At 39.5% G+C, this 25,883-nt stretch overlaps 1 long non-coding RNA gene across 1 annotated transcript; it reads right to left on the bottom strand.

Moving 5' to 3' along the window:
- Positions 1–341: 341 nt before the first annotated feature.
- LOC105481538 (uncharacterized) lies at positions 342–22,107 on the bottom strand. Its single transcript, XR_987019.2, has 3 exons — positions 22,063–22,107; positions 13,892–13,962; positions 342–513 (listed from the first exon to the last, which is right to left on the bottom strand). It is a non-coding gene; the product is annotated as an uncharacterized lncRNA (long non-coding RNA).
- Positions 22,108–25,883: the final 3,776 nt, after the last annotated feature.

Genomic DNA, 25,883 nt, shown 5'->3' with positions numbered 1-25,883 from the left:
CTTTGTTTGAACCTTGTACATTCATGGGGTCCTGAAAGGGAAACTCCTTTTTAAAAAAAATCAAACACACAGGATATAGAGCTACCTTATTATTATTTTGGTAAATTATTGCAAATTGCTCCTCACCATATAGTGACTTCAGTGGTTCATTGAAAGAGCAAGTTAGTGAAGGAGAGTTTTAAAAAAAAATTATATATTTTTTAAAGAGGGCCATTCCAGTTCAGGTTAATACTTTACAGAGTTACAGTTTCTAAAAATATTTTAAAGTCTATATAAATAATATCAATACATTACTACATATCATAGTAAAGCAATTTTTTTTAATGTACTCTAGATTTGAGTCTTATTTCAGGAAAAACAGCCCTCAAGCCCCACTGTAGAAGAAATAATCACGTCTTGATCACTTGGAGTTTATTATTTAAATTCTGTTTTCCTCCTTTTACTTTTTCTTGGCCCATCAGTACTGCTTTCACTCTCTGCTGCCATCACTGCCACATCCAGGTTGACCTGAGGCTATGGAAACAACACAAAAACAATCAACAAGATGAGGGATTTTTCTACTTGCCAATATTTCCATTATCAGTTTTGTTTCAGGAGAGGAGGCTCAAAAATCTGGCTGAAATCAAATTGGTGACTGCCTTATGGATTTCAGTGGTAGATACATCATGCAATTTTCTAACATTCACGGAGAGGCAGGTGTCCTCAGTGGGGATCCCCAGAAATGTTCCCCTGTGATGAGAATGGGTGCCTAAGACTTATGAAGGAAGTACTTCCAGCAGACATGGGGAGGTGAGAGGGAGGAAACCAGACACAGAATGGAAGATGACAAGCAAAGGAAATGCCAGCCTCAGCTGGGTCCTGCAAGGAGCTCTGGGGTATAGTTTTGCCCAAAAGTTTGTCCCCATTTGAGGGTAAGGGCTGTCTAAATTTTTGGAGTTTGGTGTGGGGATGCATTGGGTGACCAGTTGTCCCGGTCTTCCTGGCACCATCCGGCTTTCAGCACTCAATTATCTTGAGAAATCTTTTAGTCTTAAACAAACTAGAATTGTTGGTCACCCTTGAAGGCTGTAAGTTCCCAGGTACTTCTGACTTTCTGGGCAGCAAAGTGGCTCCAGTTGCCCAAGGTCAGTCTTCTGAATGGAGTCACAGGTGCAAGCAATGTGAAACAAAGTCCACTGAAGCTTGTGGATGGGCATACAACATGACAAGAGCCTCTGAATGGAGCTCAGCCATCTTCCCTGTACAGGCACTATCCTCTACCCAGTTTTCTAAGAAACAACCTGGGATCGATGGAGACTATTGTAGATGTGGAAATGAGGGCAGGAGTTGCAGATGAGGAATACATTTCATTCTGTACATCAAGTTCTTAGTCCTAGTGGGACTTAAGGACTAGGATATGTAGGTTCAGAACTAGTCAAGATTTCCAAGCAGATTTGTAGAAGGCATTAGCACTGAATTAAGTTGGGTACCCGTCTGTAACTATGACATTTACAGAGTGGACTTGAACAAAATCTCTGTAGTTATTGAGTGGGGAGGAGGTAATGAAGCAATTGCCCATCAGTGAGTCTCTTGCAACATGCTGCTTCTCTGGCTACTGCGAGGATCAGTTCTGGATATATGTAATGAAAATTGAGGACGTGGGGTGTGTAGCTTCAAAGAGGATATAATGAAAATGAGGATGAACATTCCCTAGCCCTGCCCAAGATAGGTGGAATCCCACATGTCTTTTGATTGAACTTCTAAGAGTTAACAATAACTACCCAAAATAAATAGCGAATATTTGTCAAAATTTACCTTTTTCTTGTCCTCTGTTCTTGCCTTATAAACGTAAAGGTGAGATGTTTTTTCTTGTGTTTCCCTCTTGGCTTATACAAATAAAAGACAGTGAGTGAGAAGTTGGTCCATCGGCTGGCTTGGGCAGACATACTTGGTAGTGATTTCATGTATTTAACTGTGTGTTGGCATTGATAACGGCCTCAAGTTTCATGCTTGCTTCTTGCATTGTTTTGCCCAGTTTTTCAAGTTCCTAATGGAGCAGCTCACATAGAGGATTTATTGTAGGAGTGCTTTCTTCTGCCCAAAGCAATACATTATCCACGTGAAAGGATATCTCATACAGCCCCATGCTGCATCACTGCAGAGGAGAAATGAGGAACCGAAGAAATGGTTTCTAGCTAAATAGCTGTAGAAGAATTGCCTAAACAGTAAACATAGTACCCAGTACATAGCTTTTCAATTCTTTCCCCACCTTTCCCTCCTCCCTTTTGGAATCTTCCGTGTTTATTGTTCTCATCTTTGTGCCTCTGCGTACCCAATATTTAGCGCCCACTTAAAAGTGAGAACTTGCCGTATTTGGCTGTTTCCGTGTTAATTCACTTAGCATAACGGCCTCCAGCTGCATCCACGTTGGTGCAAAGGACATGATTTTGTTCTTTTTTATGGCTGTGTAGTATTCCATGGTGTATATATACCACACATTTCTTTTGTCCAATCCACCACTGATGGGCATCTCGGGTGATTCCATGTCTTTGCTATGGTGAATAGAGATGTGACGAACATGCAAGTGTAGTTGTCTTTTTGGTAGAAGAATTTATTTTCTTTTCAGTGTGTACCCAGTAGTGGGATTGCTAGGTCAAGTAGCAATTCTATTTTTCATTCTTTCAGAAATCTCCAAGCTGCTTTCCACAGTGGATAAACTAATTTGCATTTCCACCCAAGTATATAAGCATTCTCTTTTCTCTACAACCTTGCCAACATCTGTTATTTTTTTGACTTTTTGATAATAGCCATCCTGATTGGTTTGAGGTGGTATCCCATTGTGGTTTTGATTCTCATCCTTCCAATGATTAGCGATGTTGAACATTTTTTTCATGTTTCTTGGCTGCTTGCATGTCTTCTTTTGAGAAGTGTCTATTCATGGCATTAACTCACTTTTTAATGGGATTTTTTTTTCTTGTTGACGTGCCTTTTCCCCATTGTTTATTTTTGTCGAGTTTGTTGAAGACCAGATCATTGTAGGTGTGAAGATTCTATTTCTGAATTACTTACTATGAATATTTTGGAAAGGCAAATACTGATGGTTGAAGACATACAAATTCACTAAAATTGAGTACGATAAAATTATGACTAAGCTATTAAAGTTATAGAGAGGTGAATTTACGGCATGGTAAAAGAATAATATTTATTGAAACGCCATCTTAAAAATGGCATGGATCAAAAATACGGCTAGCTTTGCGACATTTTAGTTCTCATTTTATTATAGCTTTTGAGGTCTGAGGGAGAGCTTACTTAAGCAATTAAGCTACTGGTTAAGAAATTTTGTGTACATCTTAAGACTTTATATGACTGATGAGAGTTATTACTCAAGTACATAATACAAATGAGGATTTTGAATTACAGCGCATTGTAGGCAGTAAATAAAGACTTGCTGAATGAATGGATATTTTTTCTACCAATGATGAACTTAAATGCAAAGAAATGGCATGTCTAAATGTTCAAGATATTTCTGTTGCAGGAAATTCATGAAAAGTAAGAGAGTAACTATCTATTTCTAAAACAACATCTATCAGTAATCAGTCCGGTCAGATTCTACCTTCAAATGTACAATGTCAAAACTAGAAAGGTTATGAAGACTATCACACTTTGCTTTTTACTCCACTGACGACATTCTGTGAAAATTCAGTTTTCTAGACTGTCACTCTAATACCAAAGTATTTTCCCCAATTAAAGACCAAGTAATTATATCATTTAGGGATAGCATTTTCTCTAGATAAACTTGGCCTCTCTGTTTTCAGTTAACACCAATTGGATGACTTCAAATGGATAGCTACAGATCAATTAAACCAAGCTTTGAATTTTTTAAAAGTTTTACTGAGTTTTTATGTTTTCCAAGCATAATCTTTATCATGTGGCAAAGCTTTAATTACAAGATTACAGAAAGCCAAAGACTTCTAAGCCTTTAAGTCTTTGCTCATGTTTTCTTCTCTTACTGCCCGTTTTCCTCAATCAACCTGGTGAATGGATAGTTAGTGGACATAAACCAGGTTAATGCTTATACCCTCATAATTGTTTTTTTCTTACTGACCATGTTCTATACCCCTCCCTTTGGTGACCCTGACTTCCTCTCTTGTGCTCCTGAAGCTTCCCATCATCATTCTGATACTATTGTGCCATACTTTCTGAATGTATGTGTTTATATATCCTCCCTAGGATGGTGAGCTGTTTTAGGATAGTTCCTTTGTCTTTCAATTCGCCACAATATCCTGAGTTTATTTTTAGCACAATACCTTACATAACAGATATGCAGAAAATAATTGTCAAATAGGCAGACTTTAATAGTGGACTAGAGACCTTGGGAAGCAGCAAGGAAACCACTGATAAGATAAATATTAATGTGGCAAACTGGCTTTCATTGTTGTGAGAGTTTTTAACAGTTTTTCTCCCACTTCTCGTCGGTTTACTCTCACTCCTGGCATCCTAAATTAAAGTCAATAAATGTTCTGCCTATATGGGGCAACATTTGAACTCTTTGGAGCAGAGATGTCATGCAGGTTGTAAGAACAAATGTATGGCTCCATGAAGGCTGATAGGAATGTAATTTTTAAGCTTGAAAAGAAAGAGAAAGCACTCAGAACTGTATATTCACTTATTTGTATTAGGTAAGCTACCAGAAAAAATTTTTAGAGCCATTTCATATGCATAAAAATTCATGTTAAAAGCATATTCAAAGATTGCATCAAATGTAAGCCCAATCCACTATCCATAATTTTTTGAGACAGGGTCTTGCTCTGTCAGCTAGCCTAGAGTGCAGTAGAATCGTCATAGCTCCCTGCAGCCTTGAACTACCGGGCTCTAGCAATCCTCCTGCTTCAGCATCCCAAGCAGCAGCTGGGACTACAAGCATGAGCCACCATGGCTGGAAAATTTTTACTTTTTGTAGAGATGGGGGTCTCGCTTTGTTGCCCAGCCTGGTCTGAAACTCCTGGCCTCAGGTGAATCTCCTGTCTTGGCTTCCTGAAGTGGTGAGATTATAGGCATAAGCCACTGTGCCTAGTCTTACTCTTTATAATAAATTTTGATTCTTAAAATATTCATAATGTAACCAACTATGCATATTGCACTAAAAACTTACCAATTAAGTTTCCGTTATTTAAAACTATAGGATATTTGAGGCATGAATCACTATTCATTTTATTTTCTTTATTTCCTTTTTTTGAACAAATTTATTTATATAAACAGTGTATGAGAGTAGAATATACTTTTAATTCCATGTTTTTGAAAAATGTATTCCAGACTACAGACCATTTTCAACATTTTTTTTGTTATAATCTACATACAGCAAAATTTACTCTTTCTGTTATACAGCTCTGAGAGTTTTTTCTAATGCCTACAGCTGTGTAATCATCGTCTCAATCAAGATATGGAACAGTTTTTCTCACCCCCTAGTCGCCTAAATTCTCGTATGTCCTTTTGTGGCCAACGTCTCCTCCCACCCCAGCCCCACCCACCACTGATCTGTTTTTTATCCCTATAAGATGTCCCCTTTCCAGAATGCCATTAAATGGGATAATACAGTATATAGCCCTTTGAGACTGACTTCTTTCACGTAACATCATAGTGCCTTTGAGAGTCATCCATGTTGTTAGGTGAGTCACTAGCCCCTTCATTTTTTATTGTTGAGTAGCATTCCTTATGCCATAGTTTATCTACCTCTTTACTTATTGAGAGACAAAGTTTTGGTGATCACACCTAGAGGAATTATAAACGGTCATACACAATTTTATTTTGTTCTGTTTTGTTTTTTGAGACAGGGTTTCTCTCTGTTGCTCAGGCTGAAGTGCAGTGGTACGATCACAGCTCACTGCAGCCTTGGCCTCCTGGGCTCAAGTGATCCTCCCATCTCAGTGCCCCAAGTAGCTGGGACTACAGGTGCACACCACCACTGTCTATTTCTTAATTTTTTTTTTGTACAGTGAGATCTTGCTATGTTTCCCTGGCTGCTCTCGAACTCTTGGGCTCAAACAATCCTCCTGCCTCATCCTCTCAAAGTGCTGGGGTTACAGGTATGAGCCACCACTTGGCCCAGAGTTTTTTAAAAAAACATAAATTTTCATCGCTTTTGTGTAAATACCTAGAAGTAGGATTGCTGTGTCATATAGTAAATGTATATTTAGCTATATAAAGAAATTGTCAGACTTTTCTAAAGTGGTTGTGCCATTTTTTTTTTTTATTATACTTTAAGTTCTGGGATACATGTGCAGAAGGTGCAGGTTTGTTACATAGGTATATGTATACCATGGTGATTTGCTTCACCCATCAACCCGTTGTGTGCATTAGGTATTTCTCTTAATGCTATCCCTCCCCTAGCCTCCCACCCCCGACAGGCCCCAGTGTGTGATGTTCCCTGCCCTGTGTTCATGAGTTCTTATTGTTCAACCCCCACATATGGGTGAGAACATGCGGTGTTTGATTTTCTGTTCTTGTGTTAGTTTGCTGAGAATGATGGTTTCCAGCTTTATCCATGTCCCTGCAAAGGACATGAATTCATCTTTTTTATGGCTGCATAGTATTCCATGGTGTATATGTGCCACATTTTCTTTATCCAATCTAACCCTGATGGGCCTTTGGGTTGGTTCCAAGTCTTTGCTATTGTAAACAGTGCTGCAATAAACATACCTGTGCATGTGTCTTTATAGTAGAATGATTTATAATCCTTTGGGTATATTTATAATCCTTTGGGATTTATAATCCTTTCCTAACAGGATTGAAAGAGTAAGAAGAATGTTTGTATTTATTGATGAAAAATTTTGATATATAATTGAAATAGTTTTTGTCATGTGAGGAGGAGCATGCCGGATGTCAGAGGAGTCCCTTGAGTTACTTCCAGAACTCGGAAGTGGAAGGGGGTTATTCCTAACTTTATTACTGGAGCTACTATGGGAATGCTGGGTCAAATGGTATTTCTGGTTCTAGATCCTTGAGGAGTCGCCACACTGTCTTCCATAATGATTGAAGTAATTTATACTCCCACCAACAGTGTAAAAGTATTCCTATTTCTCCACATCCTCTCCAGCATCTATTGTTTCCTGGCTTTTTAATGATCTCCATGTTTGTGCTATTTTTTATTACCAACAGCAATATAAAATATTTCCAATCACTTTGAATACTTTAATATTGTTAGGACATTAAACATTTAAACCTTCTTATTGGTAGGTAGTGGTATCCCATTGTGGTTTTAATTTCCACTTTCCTCTTTACTACCGCTATTGAACATTTTGTCTATTCAAGTCTTTTAACCATTTTTAAATGCAGTTGTTGACTTTCTCATTACTGTGTTTTAAAAGTTGAATATATCTTGGGAATACAAGTTATTTATCAGATGCATGATTTATAAATATTTTTCCCAGTTCATAGCTTGTCTTCATTCTCTTCACAGTGTCTGCTAAAGAGCAGAAATTCTTAATCTTTGATAGTGTCTATAATTGTTTTCTTTAATGGTGTTATATCCAAGATTTTCTCTTTGATGTTATATCCAAGATTTCTTTGCCTAACTCAAGATCATGAATTTTTCCGCTTATGTTTTCTACCGGAAGTTTTATAGCTCTATGGGTTATTTTATTTTATTTTTTTTGAGACGGAGTTTCACTTTTGTTGCCCAAGCTGGAGTGCAATGGCGCAATCTCAGTCCATTGCAACTTCTGCCTCCTGGGTTCAAGCAATTCTCCTGCCTCAGGCTCCCAAGTAGCTGTGATTACAGGCATGGGTCACCACGCCTGGCTAGGGTTCTATACTTTTTGTTTGGGTTTATAATACATATTGAATTTTTATACAAGGTGCATAAAAATTTCACACAAGATGTGAACTATGAGTTGAGGTTACATGTGTTTTGCAAAACTGTTTCAATGAAGTTTGCTGTAAAGATTATCATTTCTCTATTGAATTCCCTTTGTACAAAGGTAGAAAAATAATGGATTCAACATATGGGTCTATATCTGCACTCTCTAATGAGTTCCATTGATATATGTTGGTTAATTTCTCAAATTCTACATCAGGATAGCTCTTTTTTAAACCTCAAAGATGTGAAAATAATTTTCCTTATAAATAGGAGAACTGAGAGACTTTTGTATCCTTGGCGAATTCAGCTAAACTTTCTGAGCTCTGTTTCTTTATCTGTGGAATGTGGAATTGCATTAACAGAAATCTAAAGTCCTGTTTTTTCTTTCTTTTCCTCTTCCATTCTTTTCCCTTTCCTCTTCCCCTCAGCCTTCTCAGTCCTTCTCACCCTTTCTTTCTCACTCCTTTCTGCTCCCACCCCCATATTCTTTCTCTGTCTGGTCAGTAGATGGTGCTGTGCTGCAAGACATATATTTGCTGGTTTCTTAAAACTTTTAAATATCACATTATGTCATCTGTTAATGCTACGCCTTATGACTACACTTTGAGAACTGATCCTTAAATTGTTAATGGAACAACGATGTTCACACCCATCCCTCTTTGAGAAGCGAAACCCCAGGCATGAGTCTGGCTACTTAAACTAGGTACACTTCTTCACTGGAAAATTTGTCAAGAGATAAAGGCCTTTGATTAAGAAGAAATATTTTTTAAAAGCAATAGTGGGTAGTGACCCTGAAAACTCCAAATGTCCTTCAGCCGTGTGTGACATTTGAGTTGGTGTGTGTTTACCCAAAGGCAAAAAAATGGATGGCCATGAAGGACATAGGATAGGAAGCCCCTTTGCTCAAAATAAAATCCCAAGGTTAATTTGTTTGTGAATCACAGAGCCAGCTGTCTGTCCTGGCCCAGTATGACTTTTGTGGTGACAGCTGTTTCTACCAAGATTTGACGAGTGGGAATGAGGGCAGAGCTGGTGGTTGCGAGATGGGATGGAAGTGGGAGATGGATTTCAAGTATGGACTCTGGTTTCTTTAAAAAGGAAACCCATGGGTTTTTACATATTCTCAATTGAACTTGTAGTTCCTTTAGTTGCACATAATGCTTTTACTTCCCAGGAGAGAAGAGGTGGGTGTGCACGGTTAGTTGTTTCTTCATGTCCCCTTAGGTTACAATTTAATGATGGGTGTTTAATTTTCCAAAAGTTTAGCAAACTGTGAAGGTTTCCATAAAGGGCACTATATTTGCTGCAAAAATCCAGTCTGTATTCCTCTGGCCCAGAAACCCTGAGGTACAGTGAACTCATGTTTCTTAGAGCCTGATTTTCAAAATACCAAATGAAAGGTCCTTCTTGGGGTTTATGGCATCATCCTAGTATTTCCATGTATAAATAATAATAATGTTCATTTGATAGTGCTTTATGGTTTCGAAAAGCAATTTTACCAACATATGCAATTATGCTTTTGCTTAGAAAGTAGATATTTGAATTAGGGCATTGGAGGTCAAAGCCAGAGAAGATCAGTGAGGAAGAAACACATAGGTTACTGATGACTTCTATCCTCATTTAGGTCTCCAATTGGGTGTTTCAAATTAACACAACTGAGCTTCTACATCCATCCCCTAGCCACTCAATTTCCTATCTCCTCCATCGGGTTACATGAAAATGCCATCCTTTCATTTGCTCAGCCCCCAAGCTTTGGAGTTGCCTTTGATTCTCCTGTTTCTTATTCTACACCTGAGCTACAAGCAAAACCTATTGGAATTGCCTTTAAAATACAATGTATTTAGAATCCGAAAACTTCTCAGCACCTCCATGGGTACACCCTGGTCTATTCCACTAGCATCACTTACATGATTTAGGACAAACGTTTTCTAATAGATTTCCCTGCGTCAGCCCCTGTCCCCACTTTAATTTAGGCACAGTAGCCATAGAAATGCTGTTAATAGGTAAATTGGACCTTGCCAAGTCTTGGCCCAGAACCCTTTAAAGGCTTTTCGTCTCACATTGAGGAATTGCAAAGACCTTACGGTGGCCTACACAGTCCTGTGTGATGTGACCTCTTCCATGCTTTGGGATCCTATTTCCTATCACTGACCCTCTCTTACTCACTCCTATTCTCCTGAGTCCTCCTCAGACGTTCCAGGGGTGCTGCTCTCCTAGGATCTATTTACTTGTTCTTTATCTTTGAATGCTTCTCCCCCAAATATGATTCTCACTCTCATTTCCTTCAGATCTTGAATCAATGACACCTTCTTACTGTGGCCTTCCCTGGCTGCTCTACCTAAAATTGGACCCTCTCTAATGCTTTCTGATCCTTTCCTAGCTTAATTTTTTCTTCAGCACTTATTACAACATAATCTGCACTTAATTTGTTTTGCTTAACTTTCTAGAATATAAATTTCATGAGGGCAGGGATTCTTGTCTATTTTATTCATTACTCTACTTCCAAAGCCCAGAGGAGTGCTTGACACAAAAGGAACACTCAATAACTATGACTCAATACATAAATGAATGGATTCTCCACCTTGTTTTCATGGTATGTGTGAGGTTTGCAAGTACCAACCACCAAAGAAAGACTAATGCTTGACTAGATTCTTGCAGAGTAAAACTTGATGCTCCACCATCACTTTGTGAAAAATAACAGTTTCATCGTCTAAATTCTAGATCCTGACTCAGTAGGTCTGGGAGTCCATATTTATGTATTCCTCAAGAAATTTTAAATCTTAACCAGATCTGGAGGCCCTTTCATCTAGAGAACAGTTTATCTTTAACTCAACAAATATTTATGGGATATATTCTGTATTCCAGAAATTATGCCAGGAAATGGCCCTGCACTGAAGTCTGGCAGGAGAGACAGATGAGTAAAATTACACTTGCCATATAGTATAATAAGTGCTTTCCCGAGGCATTTATTAATTGCAGGGGTTGTGAAAGACAAAGGAAGAATAGATCTGAAATGGATCTGAAGAATTCTCAGAGGAAGTGACTCACGTTGAAGAGGAAGTGACAAAGCAGGTAAGGAATATAGGGCACTGTAGTTAGGAAAACATCTTGGCCTCTGAGTTCAAGACGATTGCCAGGTTCCTGAGTCATGCCTTGTACCAATGAAGGGGGCAAAGTTAGACAGCCATCTATTTTTGCAAGACCTTCCTACCTTTCTTTTTATAGCCCTCTCTTCCAGGTGTCTAAGATTTTAACTATCTTGAGAGAATAAAAATATATTTCTGGCTTATTTGTCTGGCTCTCCTTTAAAAAGAGTATAATGAGATCCTTTCTCATACTGAGTAGCTAATGATTTTCTGGGGTGTTCACATTTCAACAACAAAGCAACCTTTAATAATAAAAAAAAAATGAGGCAGGTATCAGTGACAAGCCAGCAAGGAGATATTCTTTTGGGTTTGAATCTTCAATTTTCCTGGAGTCACATCACATGAGAAGGACCTTAAGGTTGGTGCTAGAATTGGTCTGCGGTAATTCTCTGCCAATTCATCACAATGCTGGGGGAAATGATAACCACTCTTGTCGCTTCCAAGCTTTGCTATAGGTCTTAGACCGATGCCTTTGTTTTTCCATGCTGCAATTACTCAATTTTTAAATATCATATTTGTGTAGAGCATTGCGCTTTGTTCATTTATATTAGTCAAGGTAAGTAGTGTTTGCTGCTATAACACACAATCCCCAGGTCTCAGTACCTCAACACAATAAAGTTTTATTTTTTTGCTTGTATCATGGTCCAATGTGAATTCCAAGAGAATGGGTCTGTTGTTTGGACAGGAGCCTCTGCTTTGTGCATCCATTCAGCGACACAATTATTTTCATAATGGGGCTCTGCAAGATCCAGTCGTGGCTTCAAAAACTGGCCTGACATCTTTCAGATAGCAGAAGAGGAGCAAATGGAACAGGCACTCACTTTAATATGCCTTAAACCAAGAGTCAACTAATTTTTTCTGTAAAGGATAGTACATGTTTTAGGCTCTGAGAGCCACCTAATCTTTGTTAAAAACTACATAGTTCTGCCGATATAGTGTGAAAGGAGCCTTAGACAATACGTAAATGAGTAGGGTGGCTATGTTCCAATGAAACTTTATTTACAAAGACAGGTGATTGGCCACATTTGCCCTGTAGGCTATAGTTTGCAGACCCCTGCGTTATACCAAAAGGTGTGTCTTCCAATCACATTCCATTGGCAAAAAACAGTCATATGTTCCCACCCAGATGCAGAGTATCAGGGGAATGTATTGTGGCTGTGTGCCTAAGAAACTGGTGAGAATTTAGCCAGCCTCTGATGCATCATATATTAGGAGTAGGATGTTCATTGATTATTCCCCAGATGGTGGACACACTGTTCTCTACTTCCAACTTGTTCGAGGTCAAAAATTTTCCTGTAGAAGACATGATCTCACAAGTTTTCTAAGCTTCTTTATCCTTTATTCTGGGGAACAATGAGGATGGTTTGCTAAAAGTGGTCTTGAAAAATCCTGTGTAGACCAGGTGGGAGAGTTTGCTCCCAGGAAAAAAATAAGTATTATCTCAAATAGGTGATTGAAGTACAACATGCTATCCACTGGTAACAAGTAATCATAACTGGATGGCAAGGTAAATAATCACTCTATGTTAACTCAACTTTCAAATTCACCCAGGAGCTAAAGCTCTTCTATGTATTGATTTCCTTTTTTGTCTTCTTCCAAAGTCCCTGGAGATGGATGAAAACCTTGCTCTGCAAGTATACTTTCAAAAATCTAATTATACCAGCAGTAATTCAGTGTGTGGTAATCTGTTTCCTTGCATCTCAAAAGGCCTCCCACTTGATCTACTGTGGACTCAGAAATAAAGGGTTCTTTCAATAGCCCTGTGAATTAAGCAGAGCAAACATTTGGCTAAAAATAAGGTTAGGGAAGGCTTACTATATAGGAGTTACAAATATCTCACAATCCTTGTTCTCAAACTCTCACACTTTACAATTGTTTGACAGATTGAGTGCAAGCGGTCATGCCTCCAATACTCCACGGCTCCCCTTGCATCTGGCTGGCTTAGTTACTCATTTTGGCCAATAACATGGTAGATGTGATGGTGGAGACTTGCATGTTCCACATTCTCTTTAAACTCTTCTGCTCCCATGTGCGAAAGCCTAGGCTAGCCAGGTGGGAGATGACAGAGAACATGGAGTAGAGATCAGCTGTCCCAGCTGAGGCCTTCCTAGTCTAGCCAGCCTGGCAATGTGGCCTCCAGATGTTTGGACAGCTCAACAGAAACATGGACCAGATCAGCAGGACTACCTAGGTGACCTGCAGATTTGGGGGTTGTTACCTAGCAATAGCTAACTGATAGTGTGTCAATTATGTATGCTTTTAGTTTCAAGAAAAGACTTGCTCACAGGGGTTGGAAAGCAGGGACTTATCTGTCTTTATAATAGGAAGAATAAAATTAGGTACAGGGCTGCTTCAGTGCTTCAAAATGACATAAATGAATCTACTGATCATATCTTCCACAACTTAGTTTGCTGGATTTCATTCTGTCATTGGTAGCAACATGGTTGCCAGATGGCTGATTTATCTCCAAAATTATAATGGTGTTCGAGGTGGTTTGAAGAAAGAAGGAAAAAGGGCAAAAGAGTGTGATGGCTGTTACTTTTAACCAGAGAAGTAAAAGGTCTTCTTGAATCCCCATTTCAAAAGATTTCTGATTATGTGTCATTGGGCTAAGCCGTGTTACATGGCTATCCCTTGGCTGGAAGGTGTCTGGGAAGGCAGAATTGTATCTGCCACAAGAAATCCACATACAGGTGATTGGTAGGCTATGTTTCCAAAGGATGATTTTTCAGAGAAAGTCTCATAGAGGTGGTAACTTTGGGCATGACAAAGGGCTTCTCGGGTAGACAAGATGGAAAAGGGCACTCTGTTAGAGAGAGCTGCATATTCCAAGGTACGGAGCAATGAAGGAACATACCGATGTGAGAGCTTCAAATTTATAACTGAGGCCCAGAAAAGGGCAAGTACTCACCAGAGGTAATAAAACTAGAGATTGAGCGAGCAGGGTCCATCTTTAGATTGTAGTCCAGGGTCTCACCACACCTGGCAAAAGTAGAATCAGTTCTTACGACCTCAGAGTTTCTTGTTCATGTCCCCTTCATGGCCCTTATCACATTGAAATAGAGTCATCTTTTTACTAAAAAGTAGATCTGGAGGTCACATTATTAGTTGGCAAAATTGTGTATGTTACTCAACCTTTTGGCCTTAGTTTTTCCCAAAATACTGCTAAAGACATCACTCAGTTACTCAGAAAAATCACCTCTGATTCACCCTGTTTATAGACATGAGGTTTTGAGATCTATTCATTTCACATCAATAATCCCTCACATTCATCCTATTGGTACCAGCCAGTATAAGCCTCTATTACGTCTCAAATATCTAGTGTAATAAACTAAATATCTACCTATTTTCTCTGGCCCCTCAAATCCAGCCTGCATTTGAATTTTGTGTGGCTCTTTCCAAAGCTCACTTCAGCCAGGCAAGACTGGGCTCAGTCCTCTGTCTCCCACTGCCTCTCTAAGTACAAAGTTCTGAAAGTCACTCCAGAAATTATTATCACTTTACCTGGAGAGAGACCTCCCACCTTCAGGTTTGTCTGGGAGAGCCCCAGATAGAGGCTCTTGTCCTGGTGCCCAGTCCAGTTTAGCATTTGTTCTGACCTCTGTCTCTCTCAAAACTTAACCAGCTGGGATGATAAATTACATGACGCTTCTAACTATTTCCTTTTTTATAGCCTTTATTATTCTCTGAAAGTACTGAGTTATTTATTTATTGGAGGCACTTACACTGAACAGTCTTCTCAATGCCTGAGTTTCCCTCTTGTAAGATTTAAGTGAAAATGAAAGATATGTGTTTGCATGTGGAGAAAAGGGGGTGAGAGGTGCGAACCGGCAAGCAGGAAACAATTTTAAACTTTTACCCAACTGATGGAGACAGTGCATCAACAATTCTTATTTAAACATTGTGACTGGTTGGATGTTTTTCATTTTTATCTCATAATGTTGCTCCTACTATTAGAAGTAAAGAAAGGCGTTGTTTTTCTTGGTCAAAGGAAGAATGATGATTTGCTCCCTTCTTTGGGGGGTTGAAGAAGGATATAAACTGACAGACGTGATGAGAAAAGAGGATGAGTTCTCTTGTCCTCTTTGGTGGGAGGTGCAGGTTTGCTCTGCAAATTCATCTGGGAGATTTTTACTAGCAGGAACTTCCAGTCATCTGCAGTTTTCAATATCTGGAGAGAATCTGCTAGAACATCTATCTGTCTCAAGTTGTGGAGCATGAGATGAAGAGCATCCAAGGACAAGAGTGTCACAGACCCTGAGTTGTTAGAACCTTGACTATTTCTCCCCAGGGATGTCCTTTGCTACTCGTGGTACCTGGAGTCTTAATAACCCTTGCCAATTTCCTCAGCAATACTGTGGATCACAGAAGGCTAACTCTGGGAATACAAAATGCATTCCCAGTTCCAGTCAGCAGACTTACACGCATACCTGAGTAGTGTCTATGCCAGTACTTCTTTGAGAGAACTCTAGGCAAAGATGCTCTAGGTCCCAAAGGCAGTCTACATTTGCAGAGGAGGTGCACTCTCCCCCTGCGAATAAGCTGTAGGCAGTTGCAATTATTCAAATTCATAGGATGAATTTGAAAAATGACCAGGAAGAGTCAGAATCGTACCTGGTACTGGACGTCATCCTAGATTAGAAAATTAAGTTTGAATATGAATAAAGTGCTTTCCTTAGCAGAGAAACCCAGAAATAAATAAGCTGCTGATTGCCATCTGCTAAGAAATCATTGCTTTTTCCTACTTCTGGCATCTTTTCTTTTTCTGATTTACTTATTTTTTTGAAAGGGAAATAACTCAGTACAGCCAGAAAACAGATACATAGGAAAGGGGATTTACCAAAGGTAACAGATGTTTTTGTACTTTTGAAGAGGTGTAAGGTTGAATCATGTCTTTTAAAACTAGAGATATGCACAGATTACCACCCTGTGGGGGTTATAGGCACTTGGGGGCTTCTTGTCAATTTAATATTTTTTTGAAGCATAATATCTCAGCAGTGAAAGGAAACAGAAGCAGCTAATTCTGAACCTAGAGGTTCTTTCCTGACCCCTTGGTACCTAGGCACAATAGGGTGAGTTCAGGACTGAGTTAAAGTCTAACTCCTTATTTCCTGCCTTTTGTTAGTTTTAATCTGACACTTAAACATACTTCAATGTGGACCTTTGTGTGGGAATGCCTTTGATTTTTTTTTTTCCACTCCCAAGGAATGCCAGCTAAGAGAGGGAGAAAAATAGGATAAAGTTTTAATCACATGTAATATGTATCTTAAGAAATGATGTAGTGCTTTAAACAAAACAAAACAAAAGTGCTAGACTGCAAGGCTGACCTTGCGGTACCCTTCTCTTAAAGTTAGAGAGAATCTAAACTTCAATCTTAGAGAAAGGTGTATTCCCAGTCCTCTGAAGCATGCCTGTGTCCATGAGAAACTCCCACCACACAGGTAATGAGCCACATGGCTCCTGGGTCCATATCCTGTTTTTGTGAATGGAGGCTGAAGCTGTGGTCCTTGGGTTTGGAAAAGTGAGAGCTGTGTGGTAAATGCTTCCCTTGAGCTAGCTGACCTAGTTACCTGGTCAGTCATTTCAGTGGATCATCGGTTGAGTGTGACTAATGGGCCATTAGATTTGAAACGTTTTTGCTTAATGCCGTCTGTTCAGCTGCCTTTATTGGGAAAGTTCCTATTTCCACTCAAATAAGTGGAAGGGGGATGTCTGGCAGGAGGATGATACATAGGCTTTAGTAAGGAAAATGATGGAAAAGCAAATAACAGGGAAGTATGAGTAAGAGTGATTAAAAGAGTTAAGCAATAGAGTTAACATTGTGCTCTCATGACCACATGTTTAATAGAGTGTGATACATACTTGTGATGCAGAAACCTATAAACTTGTAATTACTTTATGGAAAACATATCGACTTCACCGTATCAGTTACATTTTAACACATATACATGCACATATTTATTTGTAGGTATATATGTAGTGTGTGCATGTGTGAATGTGTATATGTAAACCTGGAAACCATTTGCTTTAAAGGACCTTATTATATTATTCTGTTGGTGTTCTAATGTAGTATTATGATTTTAACAGATACATTAATTTCACTTCCACATTGCCTTACAGCTATTATGTTAAGTTTAATAGAAAACATTCTCTATATTCTATTAACACACCCTCAACCTATGCTATCTGGTAGTTTATGCACAGACATATTCAATAAAAATGTTCTATTACAGTGTTAAAGCATAATTTTCAAAAATAGTAAAATCATGACTCTCATCCAAATATAAAACGAATGCATGTCAAAGATTTTATATGACTCATTAATAAATGAGGGTACCAGTAAGATCTTTTTTTTTTTTTTTTTTGAGAAGGAGTTTCACTCTTGTTGCCCAGGCTGGAGTACAATGGCATGATCTCGGCTCACTGCAACCTCCGTCTCCTGGGCTCAAGCGATTCTCCTGCCTTAACCTCCCAGGTAGCTGGGATTACAGGCGTGCACCACCATGCCAGGCTAATTTTTTTTTGTATTTTGAGTAGAGAGGAGGTTTCACCATGGCCAGGCTGGTCTTGAACTCCTGACCTCAGATGATCCACCCACCTTGCCCTCCCAGAGTGTTGGGATTACAGGCGTGAGCCACCCCACCCGGCCATGCGGACCAGTAAGATCTTCACTGGTTCAAATGAAAATTTGACTTGCAGGGATTTGTGTAATTCATTTGCATTGCTATGGGCAGGAATCATTCACATTGCTATTCATTTTCTGCAAATTAACAGTCACCCTAAATAATTTTAAAATAGCCAAGAAATTTTTTATGTTACTTTCAAGTCTTGAGTGCATTTTCCAGAAAATAGTTTCTGTTTCCTTCTTCATTAATTCAAGTACTTTTAAGGATAAACTTATGAGTGTACATGGGAGACTGGTATATATACATGCTGGTAAATATGAGAAGGTGCTTGTTCCTTAGGAGCTCAATATTTACAAAGAGAGAGAGATTCACTCAGACAACCACAGTTTATTTGATATACGCCAATAGAATCTTAATGAATCATTCTCTTATGAAGAGGCGTGTGTGATTCTACAGAAGAAATATTGTTTGAACAGTGTCTCACTGGTTGAGACAGCAAGACAAAAGGGGTGATGGTTGTGGGGGGTTGAAAGGCAGACTTTTCATTCTACCTAGAGCGAATAGAGTACCAAAAGCCTCAAGGGTATAAAAAAGCAAGGCATACTGCACATATCAACAAAAATCCAGGGCACCACGAAGGGCCATGGCTGGGAAGTGAAGTTCTGAGACAGGAAGGCAAACTTAACCAAAAAACCCCATTGTCCTAAACAAGGTGGAGTGAGCTGATAACTTCCATATTTAGATTCACACTACAAAATAGTGTACATTTGTATCAGGAAACTTGTTTAAGAATATCATTACAGTATACCAGAAGAGAGGATCATGACCCTGCCCCGACATTCTAACACTTTGAGGGGCAGAATTATGTTTGTTTTTGGAGAGGGGGATTTTCCTTCCTTTTTGCCTCATTTCTTTACCATTACTCTTTCCCCCTCTGCCCTCCTTTCATTTGTCACTTCCTTTTTCCATCCTTTCACTCATTTCTCCCTCCCTCCTTTCTCTCTCATTGTGACCCCATTTCCACTAAGTTTAGTGGTCTAGGAAGCACCTGTTGCCTGTTTAAATTACTGTGATCCCTCGTGTAGAATCAGAGTGATCCTGGGTGGTTCTCTGATTCTCAAGACAGTCCTGGACGAACAATAATACACTATTACACTCTCTTATTTTAAAGTCAGTTGCTAAAGCACCATGACATCATCCTAAGCAAGGTAAAATACAACTGCAGAGTTTACTGCTTTATAATTATGACATGCTGTCCAATTTTCCTGAGCCCTCTCTGAACTGGAAACCCTTTGCTCCAACGACAAGGCATTTGCAGGCCAACTCCCAGAATGAACTATTTCCACAAATGGCTAATTTAGTCTATTTGTCTTGACTTGTGCTAATTTCCTTCCAGGGGATAAATTTTTTTCTGACCATATTAATTTTTTTCTTTTTAGGTGGTAGTGGCAGGGAAAGATGAAGGAGGGAGCTACAAGAGTATTCCTACGTGATGTCCAATAGTCTACATTTATCATAGTTCCATCAGAACACCCAGTTCATTCACTGAGAGGGATTTTATCCAAGTGTCTGCCTACATTTAACCCAATTAAGATAATTCACATTCAAGTGTGATCAATAACAAATCCATCTAAGCTTGACTTTCTTTTCAAAGTAGGAGATTATTAACCAGCAAAAACTTCAAGCTGAGTAAATTTGGAGTATGACGTAGAAGGAGAACATGTAAGGCAACTTCAGAGGAAGATGTTTGATCACTTAGTATCTACTACATTTAAAAATAATATCATTATTTTTAAGACAGGAACATTATCAATAAGATTAATTCTAGGCTGTTCTAAAGCAATGATCTCACGGTAGCTGTAAGATGGTTGGCTGTGTCCTAACTACTCTAGGATCAGTTTGTATGTCTGTGAAATAAGGGAGCTGGACCAGGATAGGAACAAATGCGAGCCATGAAAAATCAGAAAGCTACCATCGTATTATTCCTTTTCAAATATGACAGTACAAACACACACACACACACACAAAAAAAAAAAAACCTAGCTGAAAAATGTATGCAAGTAATACATGCTCACTGTGTGTAAAAATGAACACCCCAAATCAGACTAAACTCCTAAACTCTGAACTGGAAAGCCTTTGCTCCGACAACTCTTTGCTCCAAACCATTACAACGCAACATCCAGGCATACACATTGTTATGAAGTAACAGCAGAAGTTGCCTTCTACACCATTAGGACACCTAGTTCATTTCTCAGAGATAATTAAGGTTAGTTTCTTGCATATCTTTCTGAAAATGTTCTTAGGGCGTTGTGTTAGTTAAGGTTCTCTGGGTTTCAGGCCACAAAAAATAAACTCTGGCTGACTTAAGCCACAAAAAAGAGTTTACTGGAATGATGTTGGGGTATTTTGCGGAATCAAGGGAGGATTAAACCCCTTAGCCTTTGGAAAGAGTAGTCTAAAGGAAAGTTATGAGACACCCCAGCACCACGTGTCAGACAATTGCCATTAATGTGATTTGGCTACAAAGAATCCTAGCCTCAGTATTTCTGTTTTAAATTTTAAATAAGACTGGCCAAGCTACGTTGGACCTGTGAGATGTAGTATAGCTGGATGTCTGGGAGTGAGGAGGTTGGAAGACGGGCAAATCTCATAGTATAAAAAGTTGGGGAAACTTTCTGGACAGGGTGAAAAGTCACTTGCAAGATAGCAATCTCCATTTGCTCACAAACAAAGCATGTTTCTACACTGTATATGTTTGAATCTGAATCCACTGTCTTTCACTTTTTAATTATCTTTGAAGTCAGGAATGCATTTTATGATTGACTCTGTCTTAGCTTTAGCTAATAGTTTTATACAGACCACTTTTTCTTTCTCTGTGGCTTACAAGATAGTGAAATTTCTCCAGCTTAGCATTCCAGTAACTTCCACACAGGTGGGAAAAATAGTTTGTTCCCTAGTCAGGTGTTCCTTACAGGCATGTTAGAATGGTACAACTGGTGCTATTTTTTAGGAATTCCTAAATTGAAGACTGGAGGCTGAAATCACCTTCATAGAAAAGCCTTTTAGCTGTTACAATTAAATTAAACATTATATAAACGCTGTAGAGCTTATTTGAGGAGCAAAGTACAATGCTGGATGCTGTGTGTTAGAATAAAATGAAGACATTCGAATTGCCTCCAGGTAATTATAAATTGACACCATACTTTTGGACGTCTAGCCTTCAGAACTGTGAAAGAATGAAATTTTGTTGTTTCTGGAAATTTGTGATAGCAGTCCTTGGAAACTAACACACCCACGACGAGGTCACTCTCCCTGAGCAAGACTGTACACTGTGATGAAAGCACAAATCATAGTGAAGGTTATGGGATTTTCTTTGAGATCGGGTTCTGGTGGCAGAAGGGCTGTTATGTATCTGAACCTGTGGATCTTTAGCAATTGAGTTCAAATATAGCCTGAGTTTCTGCTAAATCCATAGCTGGTGGGAATTTTCCTTCTGGTTGAGATGGATTAAGAACTGTATTTACCTGTTTAACTGAAATAATCAGAACAATCAGACAGCCAGGCACGGTGGCTCACACCTGTAATCCCAACAATTTGGGAAGCTGAGGCGGGCAGATCACCTGAAGTCAGGAGTTCGAGACCAGGCTGGCCAACCTGGTGAGAGCCCATCTCTACTAAAAATACAAAAAATTATCCTGGTGTGGTGGTGCACTCCTGTAATCCCAGCTACTCAGGAGTCTGAGGCAGAAGAATTGCTTGAACCCAGAAGGCAGAGGTTGCAGTGAGCTGAGATCATGCCACTACACTCCAGCCTGGGCAACAGAGTGAAACTCCATCTCAAAAACAAACAAACAAACAATCAGACAAAATATTTGGGTAAAAAAGTGTTTAAGACATTGGTCACCAAGTGCCACAGAACAATGATTCTTGAGCGATAGCAAATTAAAATGTGGGAAGTCCTATAATTGCCACAGCTTACTGCCTTGAGAAAGTTTCCAGGCTCACGAGGAGAGAACCTTAAGGCAGGGGTTGGTGGGCAACTTGGGTAGAGGAGAGATAGCTGAAAGTCTGGGGAAACCAAGGTATTGAAAGAACAGAGTATTGGAGGAGAGGAAGATATGCATGAGAATCATACACACAAATGCACGTTGCTCTAATGCATTAATTTTCATTGAATGCCATATAGTCTACTTCAAGATAGAATACTTGACAATAACTCATCGAAGTTTAGGGTTTCTATTTGGAAAATCCTTTGGAATATACTATATATTTTAAAATATCATTTCCGTTTAAGATCATGCATGAGCCATTGTCAAAACAGACATGTGAATGACAGATGCACCTGACAGCAATAACTTAAGCATATTCTTAGGAGTCCTGCTTAGGAGAACGACCCTATGGTCTAAGAAGAAAGTGTGTTCAGAGTCCCAGACTAGGGAACCCAGCAATGGCCAACCTGAAGATCCACTCCTTATCTATGAAGGACATCTGAATCTCCAATCCATCCCTTGGAATGCAGGCCATACAGGGAACAGAGGGCCTTTGTTTGGCTTAAATGGAGGTTGCTAGGCAGAAGTTGCTATGTGAAAATGCTATACAACCTGCATGCTTTTTACAAATGATAGCAGTTCTCTTGTCCAGCAATTGCCACTGGACTGTCTCTGTATGGAAGTTCCCCTAGTAAACTCTATGTCTCAATTTCTGACTCGGTCTTTTCTTCAGCCTCTCATACATGGTGCCATCCCTATTGGAAGCAATAGAGGTCTGGCATGCCAATACAAAGCATTGCTCTATGCATGTTCACTCTCTCACATCCACTGCAGGACAAATAGGACTCTGGCCCCCTTCGGTTCTGTCACCTAAGGAGGGTCTGCCCAGTCCTTCTGGCATTTGCGATGCAGAACCAGAGCATGACCATAAAAGGATGGGATCTGAGAGGTGAGAGGAGAAGGGGAAAGGATTAGCAAAAAGCAGCCAACCAATTGTCATAATAAAGTGGTGAAGTGGTGAAGAGCCAAAAGTAGGAGTCAATTTTTGGAAGGCAGGAGGTTTAGAGGGAAATATTCTTTTGCTGTTTTGAAGAAAGTATCTTGGAAGTCTCTTCTATGTCTTTCAGTGGATAAAAGTAAAGAGGATTTTAAAAAAAGTATTACTGGAGATTCTCTGTTCTCTTCAAGAATTTCACAAAAATGCAAATAAAGAATTTATTTTGAGGAGTCTTATTTTTGTATAAACGACGTCCCTTTGACTGCATCACCTCTCTGAGGCTGAACTCAGAAAAGAACATAGAACAGTACATCATCCATGGGATATTATATTATGAGACTTTAGAAATAAATAGTTCTGCTTCAGGTGACATATCTCATTAGAGACAGAATTATTGTAAGAATTTAGATTCTCATGTAACTCTTTCCTCTGTAAGTCACATTTCATCATTTTAGTCTTTCTTCAACTCTTTGAACGAATGAAGTTTTCCTGCAATCACTTCTGTTTCCTACCAGACTTTGTTATTAAGTTTCTTGCTCTCTGATTGATTGCTTCTATTCCTTATATTTCTAAACCCAGACTGTCAGATAAGGTCTGCAATGCTCCAACACCAAGCCACAAAACTTAGTTTGGTTGAGTTCCTTTAAGATCAATCTGTCTGCAAGGAGATTGGCATTCAAATGTTCAGAATGGACATGTGGGGAAAGACTGAAGAGCACATCTCATCTGAACAAATTTGAAAAAAAGAGATGGACTTTCTTGAACCTGGTGCTTATGAATGTGTCCTCTTCTCCCCTGTGAAAATCTCATTCTGAATATCATTTTTAAATAAGCATGAAACTATTTTCCAAGACTCTTTTCACATACAGGTGGGTCAGTATTAACACATTATTTATATTAATAATTCAATGTTATCTCTCATAACTAATATGCTGCAAATATTGAACGGGGGAGCAGCTGTGTAGCTGCTCATATCTGAAATAAACAAAGAGCCAGTGTCTGTAAAAAGAAAGAGCTCAATTCATAACAAAACTGCATATATTTCTAATATAGGAACTATAGCTGCTTTGCAAAGTTCTCTCCAGGACAGTGAGGGACGTTATTTTACACATTCAGCATTCACCAGCTGTAACTTTCCAAACAGAACCTGTTTCAAATATTTTAGGGATTTTTTTTGTCCTGTTTTGTTTTTACTTTCCTTAAATTGGAAAGCCAAAGACTGAAGACTGCCTTCTGGAGGTCAACGACTTGATTGACAGTAGAGCTCTGGTCTGAGCAATCAGAAGGTATCAGGTGATGGTGTAGACAGGAAGAAGCAGAGAATCATCAGGTAGAAAAAAGGCCAGGGGCCCTGGGCTTAAAGTCTTACCCCATGTTAGAAGTGAGGTCTGAGTAGGCTAGGATGAGGGCCAGGGAAAGGCATATGATGGTGGGAGGTTGCAAGGGAGTCAGAAGGAGTTGGGAAAGGGGCATACAGAGTGTTGGAATTGTCTTGGGTGAGACAGACTTTCTATTGGGGTCTGCATGCAAAGAGCCTGCCAAGTCTCAGTCCTAAACTTAAGGAACCAGATTGGTGGAAGGAAAAACTATGAAGGAGGTAAGGATTGCTGCCAACATTCTGCCATGACTTTTCAACACCCCTTGGCTCTTTTGGCAGATTCTCTCCATCCAGGTGTTCAGACCCCCACCCTCCCTTTTCCTGAACTACAGCTTCCAAGGTCACCCACATTGCAGTAATCATTAGGTATGATAATCTTCATATGCCAGACTTTTCTCTCCTAGTTTTTCTGCTTCCCCAAAATCTGGTTCCTTCTTTGCTTGTGCCCTTGATCTTTGTTGAAGTTAATTTGACAACTGATGGGAGTTGGAGTATCTATGAGTGATAATGTCTCAGTGTTTCCTTCCTCTCTGATCACATCTGTACTCTTCATCATGCAGTAAAGCGGGAATTCTGGAACTGGGCAGGAGAGAGGCCTTTCCTTAATTCCTTCAGATTGCAGCTTATTACTTTGCCCATGAATGGGGCCTGAAAGGATTAAAAAAAGTACCTTTCCCTCATCCATCACAAGGGTCATGATTAACACTCCTATAACAGGAGACCAGTTAGCAAGAGCAACACATCACATATTTATTTAACAAAGTTATACATGACATAGGAGCCTCCAGAAATGAAGAGCTGAAGACCCAGAGAAAGCTGTGTGTTATTATGCTAAGTCTAATGAAAGAAGTGGATAGTTGTAGAGAAACACGATTGGACAAAACAGGTATGATCTAATGGTAATAAACTTGAGGAAAGAGGATACCCTAGCAAGACCTATTTGTTCAGATTCCTCCAGAGCAATTCTTCTCTCTGTGTAGCATTATTTCCCCCTGGATATGGGGTAGGACCCTCTGGAATGAAGGTCTTATGGCCTACTTTCAGGGGAGGTAAGTCAGAGAGTGGCCTTTCTAAGTTTTATGGTTTGCTTTGAGGTAGAGGAGTTCTAATTTCTATGACCCACCTTTGGGAGAGGAATCTGGTTTCTATGACATGTCTTAGGCGAGAGAAGGAAGAGGGAAAAGGTTGGAGAGACCTTGTTGCAGAGGCCTTTTCTATCTCCGCCATTTCAAAGTACTGAGCATGCCAAGGCGTCATACTTGGTAGTTTTCTGTTCTAAGTCCCTACAGGGCAAATTTTGAGAGTATGAACTTAACTGTTAGAGGGGCTGTGGTTTAGGAGAAGTAGAGGGAAGGATGGAGTTTATAAGTGGGGGGGAAATCATTCAGAAACTGGATGGAGAATAAAGACCTGTAGAGCTGGGGTGGGAACTAGATTAAGAGTGTATATAGACAAGCTTTGTGGGATAAACACAAAATATTGTAAGGACTTCACGAGTGGCTGAGGAAATTCCGTAAGCCATTTTTTTTTTTAAAACCATAGCTTGAGCTTTTGGATTTCTATAGGATGGTTTTTCTCTTCTACTCTGAGAGTATAGCCCAACCTTCCATTCTTCTAATGCTCATTGGTTCTGTTACAGAGTCTGGGGATGGAAAAGGTTGCTTAGGTGTCAGCCAAGACACTCCCTCTGCTTGGGGGAGAGCAAGCTGCCAGCCCAACTATCCGCTTCCTGCCAGCTTAAGGAGCTTATGACTCAGATTCAAGCAAAACACTGAGCTGAAGTTAAAAGGGAGGGAGGGAGGGAACTTTAGCTCAGATGAAGGCTCTAGGGCCAAACTGCATCACTGAAACATCCAAGTCAGGGAAACCCATCAGACCAGGATGCTATGTGATTTTGTGTTTGTCCTCTGCTT

Source organism: Macaca nemestrina, chromosome 15 (assembly GCF_043159975.1).
Source record: "Macaca nemestrina isolate mMacNem1 chromosome 15, mMacNem.hap1, whole genome shotgun sequence".
Classification (NCBI taxonomy): Eukaryota; Metazoa; Chordata; class Mammalia; order Primates; family Cercopithecidae; genus Macaca; species Macaca nemestrina.
The sequence above is the reverse complement of the archived record's forward strand: the minus strand, read 5'-3'. Positions and strand labels throughout refer to the sequence as shown.